A 10626-nucleotide genomic window follows, 5' to 3' on the forward strand; every position below is an offset into this window, starting at 1 on the left:
TGCTTTGATTGGTGTTAAACAGCCGAACAGGTGTACCTAATAAAGTGGCCAGAGAGCACCCTCAGCGCGTACTCTCTGGCCATTAAAAGTCAAGAATTTTCAATGAATTTTGTGAGATTTCCGTACTGAACTCAAGCGTAAATGAAAGAAAATAAATGAACTAGTGAAAATGCAAACTGCTGTGTCACAGAGTGGGCATTTAAATAAAAAAAATTAAAAAAATCACAGCAGATACCTCATAAGAAAAGCAACCGCTGCATGGGCTGCGTCCGGAAAGGAGGAAATTACATCGAGGTTGGCTGGGATGCTCTCGAGTCTAAACTGGAGACTGTTGAGCAGGAGTATGATTGCAAGAGAGAGGGGGATTATTATTAAAACCGAGAAGACCACCAAACTGAGACCGCCTTCACCCCGTGAGGAAAGTTGAGGAGAGAGCGAACAGGAAGTCTTTTTCCCTCAGGAGGAAGCCAAGTCTGGCTGCTGCAAAAGCAGCCGACCCCGTGGCTTCTGTCGGGAAGGAATGCGCGCGCCGGAGACAGACAGACAGACAGACAGACGGAGCGAGTACTGTACAGAGGATCACCCTCCACTCTCTCACACCCTCTCACTCACCCATTGAGTATCATTTCCTCCTCCCTCCCTCTCTCTCTCTATTTCTCTCTTGCACACACACACACACACACACACACACTTTCAGTTGCTGCGCTCTGACAGATGGGGAAACACTGCCAAGGAGGACTAAGGGGTGAGAAGAGTGTGTTTCTTCTCCTCTTCTCCACTCTGGTGTGTTTTCTGGCGTTCTCTTATGAGCTGTTAATTTCAGACCCGCGCCCGAGGATGAGGAGGATCTATTTGTGAGGAAGACGCAGCAAAAGAAGAAGGAAACAAGAAGCAACAGGGTGGCCAATTCTGCGGAGCGGCGGAGCAGCTGAGGATCTTTTCTTTTTCTCCAGGATCGAGCAAGGTAAGTAAAGAAAGCATCAAACGTTGATGACTGTGATTTCCTTCTCTCTCTTTTTTCTTGCCTCTGCTTCTGAAAAACTTCTCTCCCTTCCAAGCTTGCATTGTTTCCTCCTGCTTTCACTTATTCATCCTCACATAGTAGTTTTGTAAATGAGAACATGTTTGGTTTTTTTTTGTGCATTTTGGTGATGTTCCTCCAGTTTCCATGTTGGTTGTTGAAGTTTCCCTCCAGGCCAGCGTTACTGTTTATTCCCCCAAAGGGGAGAAACGACTGGTTCTCAGGTGGAGTCTATCCTCTGGAAAGGCAGCAGAGGCTCTGATCAGCGAGAACAGGCGAGGACAGCTCCCTCTCATTGCTCGCTCATCAGCTGTCACTTTACACAGGAGGCAATTAAGCGGGATTGGCAGACAACGCTGCCGGTAGCTTAGAAACAGGCGTGTGGGAAGACGCGCGGTGCCATATGATAGGATCCATGGTGAGAGGGAGAGAAGCAGTTGAGGAAGGAAATTCCCTTTGTTCATTCAACACAAAAGCTTTTTCTTTTCTTCTGTGAAAAAAAGGAATAAAAATATCCTGCCCTTGCCTGTGCAAAAACTGGCCCCGGGGCAGGAGTTGTGAAGCTTTTGTGATTTTGCACGGAGGTGAGCGCTGTGTGTAAGTGTGCTGACTGCAAGTGGCTGTACAGGGAGTGTTTGTTGCTCTTACCTTTAAGGAAAGCATACGAAATGAATTGCTCTTACAATCATATCAAGCAAACTGTACATGACTTCCCTTCCCTTTAGAAGATGCACCTCCTCTATTAGCACCAAGAGCAAAAAAATAAATAAATCCAATCATGTTAGCAGTGCATCTGGACATGTTGGAGATGACTGCTGAGGTTAAACCTGAACACCAGAAACAGGAAGGAAGGACATTTACTGACGTCGAATGTCGTCTGGTTGTTGGAAACCAAATAGATCTGAAATGAATTTCATTTCGAACAATGTAAGATTTAATGAAAATGGTCTAAAGAAAGAGGAAGTAACTACTAAGTCCTATGAATGTGGACAAAAATGACTTGTTGATTCAAGTCAGAGGAGACTGAGCAGAGTATTTGGATGTGATTTAAAAAAAAAGGTAAAAGTGGTTTATATAACAACTTACTGCAACCAATGTTTCCAGAATACAGTCTGCTAACGCACAGCATTACGAACCTTGAAGTAGATGTGCTACAGCAGCAGATGCCCACACCGGGTGTAACCCCATTGGCTAGAAACAGCCAATGGGAGGTCAACAAAATCACAACACAAAGCCATTGCTTTTCACCTGCAGTATTAAGATGTTGAAAATGGATTAATCCTTCCTGGTATTAGCGCCTCAGGCTGGTTGTCATGGTGCCACGGTGTGAAGGATATTTTCTTGGCACACTTCTGCCTCATTTCCACTGAGCAGCACAACGAGGAACAATGGGCTTTGGTTAGCTATTCTGCAGTGGAAACTACAGATCAGGGTCTTTCAGTACTGATTGATAATCCATTAAATGACACAACTCACTTGACTAACGGTCCTGACCATATCCATCAGTTTTTTACCACACTTTACCCATCTTCAGATGGCTGCTTCCTGCAGGAGAACTCATCCAGTAACAAGTCTCAAAGCACCAAATACATCTTTAATTTGACCAAATGTTACCTGTACTCCTCTAGCCTCCAATCACCAGATCCCAACCCAACAGAGACCCTCTGGGATGTAACTGGACTGACATTTTGTGTCAAAGATGTGCAGTAAACAAATCTGAGCGATGCTGTCATATCAGTATGGACCAATAATCCGATGAATACTTCAGATACCTTATTAAATCTGTAATAAGAGGTTCAGTGTGGTTCTAGTAAGGTGTCCCTAATAGTCATTGACTGTAATTAAGTGTTATTTTATAAAAACTTTGTATCGGACTGTTCCGATGTCCGTTCATTCTCAGTAAACACGACAGACTGCCTGCTGATTAAACCATAATGACCTTCACCAGGTAGATGTTACCTACTGCATTTCAATACAGTATGCTATGAGGAAATGATAGAAAAATAAATCAAAATCATTGGCTGTCAGTGTGGGAACAAAATGTCCCCCTTGTAGGAACAAATTAATGCACAATCAGTAAAAACGTCAAAGGACCAAAACGTCCAGCCCCCTCTGTGGCCTCCGCTGTGGCTATCGCAGCAACCAGAAAGAAGTTCAAGTTTTTCACTTCACATGCCTTAAAAAAAACTCACATTGTTCAGGCCTTGTTTACTTCTGTGACTGAGTAAATCTCCTTGAAACCAACAAAGGCCCTCCATGCTCACTTTTTATCACAAAGCCTTCCTGCAGCCATTTTTTGGCATGGATAAGATAAGAGCAGACGTGAAAGTCGGCCCAGGCGCCGGCGGCGAAGAAGGCCTTTTGATAACGACTCGAGCATGGCAATGAGCTGTGAACTCCTTTAAATATTCGTTGTTGGGTGATAAGGCAGTTATTCTGGGTCGCGAGTGTTTGGACACGAAAGGAGAGATATTGCATAAGCCTCCAGTCTATTCGTTTTAGTGACAGGGAATTGCTGGTGTATGTTTAGTGGGACGTGTTTATGCAGAGACCCCTGAAGTGAAAAGCGAGCTTTTTAAAACAGCGCTGTTCCGCTGCAGGATTGTTCGCGCTTGCTTTGTGCTTGGTCTGTATTCACACAGTCACAATCTGCTCCGTCTGAGGGACTGAAAACATGTGAGGTCAGGAAAATGAAGCTCAACCATCAGTCAATAGGCCACTTTCCGTCACCTCATCTTAAATACGCAGACGACGATGTGCTGATTCACGGAGATGCCTATCGCAAGTCCTTCGTGGCTCACTGACTTTTCCTGACTAGTAGGAGTCAGTGAACTGAAAAAGCAATAATGTGCACTCATATTTACCCTCATACACAATAGAAACGTCCTGATTCACCTCTAGTACACACCCCATGGTTCCAGAAAGGGACTTACGGCACACATCTACTCCGACTGGATGAGGCAGAGCTGAAAGAGCCGTCGTGACAGGCTGTTTGGCAGGAGCCCCCAAGGTGAAATTTTAAAGTGTGGAGAATTTCAAATTCAGAACAGATGATCAAACCCCCTGTTGAAACAGTAGAGCAGCTGGAGGGCATCAGATCCAAACAATCTTCTGACTGAGGGAAGCCTTTTGATGCCCGAATCGTGCCAGAATGATCAGGAGGACGGGAGTTTAAAAGCGAAATCTAACGTGGTGGTCACGCTCAGCTTGGAGGTCCTTATCATGGCTCCTCAAAGAAATCTAAAGTTTTTAATTTCCTGAGAGGTACTCTGTGTACCGCGACGATCCCAGCACACCGAATCCTGTCATCCATCAGATCAGAGAGCAGACAGAGGAGGGTGTGTATGAGTGAAGACGAGCCAGGAGTCTGTCACTTTATCTCGCGGTGAGCAGACGTGAGCATTATGCCAGCTGTATGACTGCCTACAGGAAGTCAAATATAACCCGAGTGCACTGAAGCTTATTAACTAATAGACACCACCTTTGTACTTAGCCTTACTAAGCCGTGAACCTACTTGGCGCTTTCTTTATCGCTTGTACACAGCATTACACGATTAACCAGTGTGTCGAGGATTAGGTGCTACATTCACATTTTTATTCCTCTGAATTTCAAAACACCAAGACACACTTGAAAATTGGTTCTGAAATTGCACAGAAAATTGAAAACTGAACAGGTTTGGGTGAGCAACGTAGTCGCCGTTACGTAGACAGACACGCGATGCCGAAGTGAATTGTCGGTTCTGACATGGAGATGCACGTCTTCACACTGTATAGCAGAACTGCTATATTTATTTGTCTTTTTTTTTTGCCATCAGTTTTCAATTTGTTCAACCCATCGTTAAGTTGCGTGACTCTTAACTTGCAGCTGTGCGATTGCAAACCAACTTGTTTCCTGTTTTTGTAGGGCAGGTGAACCACATGTACCCCTGGGCGTGGTTGCTATTAGAGCAGGAGCATATTAGCATCATTTTCTGCTTCGACTTGTTATTTTATGAGGTTATCGTCGCTGTGTTAAGCCCGTCGAGATGTATCAATTGAAAGGCGACCAGTTATCAATCAGGTGCTTTTGTAAAGTTTTAACCTACTGATTTGATGAGTTTTATACAATTATACAAGAACAGCATTTAAAATATTTCTCAGTCTATCATTTATGTTAGGCACTAACATCCATCGGCCTCCTCCAGATTCATTTTTTAACTCTCCACTGATGCTGAAAACAGGTAAATTTGATTCTATTTTTTTTCTGTGCATCACCCTCCTCATCGAAGAGTGTCGTCAGCGTGACTTAAGGAGCGAACGTCTCATTCTGCAGCATCAAGCCGCCCTCCCTTACGGGACTTTTTAAGCTTTAATTTTCTTTTCAGGTCACATGCGCCGTCAGCTGTAATCCTGGTGTGAAAGACGCAGACATCCTACCCTTCACGGCGCAAACAGCTGACTGAGTGTTTCTGCCAATTACAAACAGAGATGGAGACAGATTGCTTAAATCAATTTCTAGGATTACTCTTACATGCATATGCTGACCTGCAGTGGATTGTGAATATTATGCTTGGAGTCATTTTGAATATTGTTAGGTTGTGAGGTTTTGGTGTGAGAGAATATTTTCTAACAATCCCTTCGTATCACATCATTCTCTATGTCTCCATTTGGGCCCACCATATTGGATCTGGCAGCAACATCTGGTAGTGAGACGGAGAGTAATTAGCCACCTTAATACCACAGAAGAAGAAGAAGAAGAAGAAGTGAGATATTTAAACCTTTGAGTCAAGAACTATAAGCAGTCCAGTCTGATCAGCTGTGCCTGAAGATGCTTGTTTTTGTTTTTTATTAATATTGTCATTTGTCTGCCTGACACACTCCTGAGAGATTTCTTCTTTACAGACATTCCCTAAGTAAGAAGAGTTTTTTTTCCGCTCTGTAATCCCTGAGAGACCCCTGTTCCCTTATCATTCACTGGGAAACCTCTCTTTACTCAACCTAAGCAGCCCAGGCTGTCTGCAAAGGCAGGAACTTCTTAAGCAGAGCTGGAGATAAGGAGCTGGATGTTTATGCCTGCCTGCTGGCTGAATGTCTAATATCCAGAAATCAAGGCAGAGCTTTTTCATGAGGAAGTTGTGTGTTACTCTGCAGAGCTGGAACTGCATTAAAAAAAATAAATAAATAAATAAAAAAAACTGCACTCTTCTTTTCTCTCTATCTGGGATTAGATAAAATGAAATCAGATTACGGCAGATATCTTTTTCACTCAGGGTTTCACAATGAAGTCTGGAAAACTACGACTGTCCCGCAAACTTTTTGAAATGTTCCTGATCTGGCAGAGCTGAACCAAACAGCTGAATCACCTCCTCAGCATGCAGTCGGGTTGCACAGACATAAACTAATGATCCAATTTATTGATTCAGCTCTGATGAACAAGAGACACTCTGGGCCCTGGAGGACTGGACTCTGAGAGCCCTGGATTAGAGATGAGCCCAATGAATAGTTTAATTATTCGTCAGCAGAAGTAGATTGGTTGCTTTTCCGTTTGTTCACTGTTGCATTTTCTGCTAGTTCGATTTATCGCTCATGTTCCGAATCATCAATTAATTTGTTCAGTAGCAGATTTACACTGTGATTCAGTTTGAATCTTAAAAAAGAAGCCAAAAGTAAATCTGATTAGTTAAAAAAAATTAATAATTAAGAAGCCATTAAGCACATTTCTGATCAAATCTCACTTGCTCATTTTAACAGAAACAGCTGCGTTTATCAGGTTTGCCAAGAGTCCTGTAATCCTGCCATCCGTCACCCGTCCCTCCAAGAAAAACAAAAAAGATCCCATCGAACCATTTCCAACTGGGAGTATAACTGATTAATAAACACCAGCAGCAGTCAAATAATTACATTCTCCAGGCCCCCGAAATAAACAGCAGCCGCTCGGAGAACGCGGAGGTGTCTTGTTTTTCTGAAAACTCTTCTTTCATTTGGTTCATCTGCTCCGTCTGCCAGACGTCGCTCTCCAGACGGTTCACACCGGGTCCCCCTGCCCTCAGCCGAACTCTCTGAGAGAGACGAAATCGCAGATTCAACGGATCCTTTAAGCTGAATTATTTCCAAATGGATGCATGCGTCTTTGTTTGACAGAGCAAAGTTGGAAAAAGGGAAAATGTTTTTGCGTCCGGGTGCCTACAGTTTCATGTGTGCATTAATGAGATACTGCATGGAGGCCAACAGAGGCAGACAGCATCGCCTATGACGGCAACTTTCCCTCCACACCAGACTCCTGTGATCTGACGATAATCTAGCAGAGCTTTCAGAGCGTTACGCCTTCCCTGCTCATCAATCCTAAGGATTCTCAGCAGAAAGCTGTGGTGATACTTTTATAACGTCAGAGCTAATATCAGCTATCCTAATCTAGTGGCATCGCCGTGCATCCAGCATCATCCAACTCCTCTCTTTACATGCATGCAGTGTCGCAGCCCCAATGAAACAGCTCAGAAGTTTTAAATCCCTACATCTCAATCACGAGGTGAATTTCATTACATCACAATCCTCATCTGTATGTCTGCGGGTTGCTTTGCTCTTCCTCGCTGTAGATTTATTTATTTATTTGTTGTTTCTTCTTATCGAGGGGGCGTAGGCGTTTGGGGGATCAGAGAGGCATTTCCTCTGTTTGTGCAGCTCCAGAAATGAATAATCAAGTGACAGACGAGCTGCGGCAACTCTGACGAAGGTTCCCCCTTGAATTCTTTAATGTTACAACCCCAAATGGCAGTGAGGTTTTATTGAGATTTTCTGCGATATGCCAAGTAAAGAGGATTTAAAAAAATGACACCTAGCTGCTAACATTTGAAATTTGGAAAGGGTTGTGCATTTGTGTTTACGCCTTTGGGTCGATTCTTCACACAGCTACAAGTTCTTTAAGGAATGTCTACCAGTTTCTGAAAACTTTGTCTTAAACTCAGTCATATCTGAACGGAGAGCATCTGCAAACATTAATGGATAAATCAACAGATTCTCAAATCGATTTGGGTCTGGAGGTTGACTGGGTCGTTTGAGCAGACGGACACGTTTTAATCCCATCATTTAATTCCCCATGCTGCCACCACCGTGTTTCACTGTGGGAGAGATCATGCAATGTGCTAGTTTTCCATCGTTGCGCGCCTCTATGTACGCCTCTGTCTACGGCCAGACTGAGTGTTTGCAGTTTCCCCAACACGACTCATGACAAACTGGACAACACGCATGTTAGCTGTGATAGCTGCACTGTCAACATGTTCGCCTACCTGAGGTGAGAATCTGTGCAGCTGTTCCAGACTCATTTTTCTACGTAGGTTTTCCGCTGTCACGCCATACTGTTTGCATTTTTAGATGATGGCGTGAACAGTATGTTGCTCGAGACGCTTCATTTCTTTCATAATTTAACCCTCCGTTAAACTTTTCTGGAACCGTATCTCTGACCTGTCCGCCGTGTTCCTTGTTCACAGCGTACCTGATGATGAAGCTGTTGGTTCACAGATGTTCTCTAACAAACCTGAGTCCTTCACAGAACAGCTGAGAAATGCTGAGAACAAACACTGAAGTGTGAATGCTTCTGCGTGGCACTGCGTGAGTTTTTAATCACACAGCTGTAAATATTTACTGTTGGTAGTTATCAAAATGCGTACCAAGAAATTGGGTTTTACTGTTCGGATTTTAAAGAAATCTAGCTTTAAAAAAGTGCTAAGACGTTGTGCATTCACTTCCAAAAGCAAGCAGTGGATTTAAAGCCACCAAATGTCAGATGCGAGATAAGGTAAGTGCCCTCTGTGCACTTACAGACTGTCGTAAGAAAGACATTTTATGTCACAGCTCGTGGAAATGTGATTTCAAACTGGTTTGTCTTGAGCTGTTTGCAGTGAGCAGCAGGGAGACATGTACTTTAGACCCGAACAAAACAAAATTGTGCATAAAAACAGTGACGTGTGAGCCGATTTGTTAGAAGCAAGGTTTTCTCTGCATCTTCAAACACAGGGCTTTTGATTCCATCTCTGCATGAAAGTTGTTGCTGTTTTTATTTTATAAGGAAAAATGCCAGCTTTCATTTTTGGTGGGAAATTGCATTTGTCTCTGCTTAACATCCCATCAACAATATTTTTCAAAGCAGTGGGAGGATGAAAAAGAAAGAAAAGAAAAAAAAGCCGTACTGTGACGAGCTTGAGCTGAACATAGTTGCAGCTGATTACATAACCTCATACTGTAGACACGTTGAATAATGTACGTATGTTGAAGTAGGTAGCTAGGAATAAAATGTGCACTAATCTGAGTTATGAAAAGAACAAAAGATTGCACAACCTTCAAAAATGACACATTTCATATTTAAGATAGAGACGACATATTCCATTCCAACTGTGGGTTGAAGGCATTTTGAAATGATCAGTGTTGAAGTCTGGATCTTTTATTTATTTTATTTTTTCTTATGACTTTTTTATGTTTTTATTATAGTCTGGGGTTTCTTTTTGTCCCAGAATGCTATGCAGCTATATTTTGCTCAAACACTTTTTGAAACTCATAACCTAAAATCTTGGTTCGCATATCGTAGGCGGTGAACAATATTTTCCGTTTGTATGACCAGTCGCTGTTTTTCATCGCGTCGTCTGCTGGTGTTTTCTGCCGATCTGTGTCATGTGACCCAGACAGCGGTCCATGTGTGGCAAAAAAGGAGCTGAAATCTGGCTTCCAACTTTCATTTGGCCATATCCTCTTCAATCTTTTTATTTAAATGTGTTTGACATCATTATAAAGCTGAGAATTCACACTTTTAGGATCCATAAATGACTCGGAACGCTTCAGAGGAGACTCGCTCATGGTTTTGTCGCGGCCTGGTCACATAACGTGTGGCTGACGTGAAATACGAACAATACGAATAACAATGACGTCTGCTGTGTGTGTGAGTTTGTCGGGAGGAGTTCATAATACTGGAGCGCCGATAAGTGGTGTTGTTTTACTGCATCTTTGTGCGGCAGATAAATGTAGATTTGTTCTTGTAAATGGTTAATATTTAAAGACCCACATCGACTGAAAAGCCCTAATTGGGTTGTTCCTAATTAAGTACTACTTTAGAGTCTTCCTGCCCCTCTTGAAGCCAATCCAAACTTATCTTCAGCTGCTTTACAGACCCTTTCCCCACGATTTATTGAACCTGTTTCTCTCTCTACTGGTGAAGCATTCCCTGTGCTAATAGCTACAAACCTGCGCCCAGGTTATAATAAATCAGTCTGTGGGGTTATGTGACACAGAGGTGTTTCTGGATAACATATGAGCCAAAATCTATTTTCTATCCTGCAGGATTTGTTTTTACAACGACCCATATTTGCTATTTCGATATTCTGCTAATATCTTCATAATGACTCTTGAAGATTGTTGTAGTAATGTGTCTTCTCCCTATATGCTGTTGGACTTAAAGCAGCAAAGCAGAAAAGCATTACTGTCGATAAAAACTTGGGATGGTGGAGGTTGTACTTCTATGTGTTGAGGTCAACCACTGACACACGGAAATGCAAAATCAAATGTCTGAAGCAACTGCTGCAAAGCTTTTTGTATTTTTTTTTGTTGTGTCACACACACACACACACACACACACACACACA

General features: G+C 42.8%; 1 protein-coding gene across 3 annotated transcripts in view; it reads left to right on the forward strand.

Moving 5' to 3' along the window:
• The first annotated feature begins 330 nt into the window (after positions 1-330).
• Positions 331-10626, forward strand: part of shisal1b (shisa like 1b) — a 51369-nt gene continuing 41073 nt past the window's right edge. The window contains exons 1-2 of one of the 3 annotated variants that reach the window (XM_007546711.2): positions 331-745; positions 824-964. The gene's annotated coding sequence lies outside the window, so the exon portion shown is untranslated. Of the gene's footprint in view, positions 965-10626 lie in introns of all 3 variants that reach the window. The other 2 variants (XM_007546712.2, XM_016668778.1) reach the window with 2 other exon arrangements.

Source organism: Poecilia formosa, unplaced genomic scaffold (assembly GCF_000485575.1).
Source record: "Poecilia formosa unplaced genomic scaffold, Poecilia_formosa-5.1.2 Scaffold17, whole genome shotgun sequence".
In the NCBI taxonomy this organism is placed as follows: Eukaryota; Metazoa; Chordata; class Actinopteri; order Cyprinodontiformes; family Poeciliidae; genus Poecilia; species Poecilia formosa.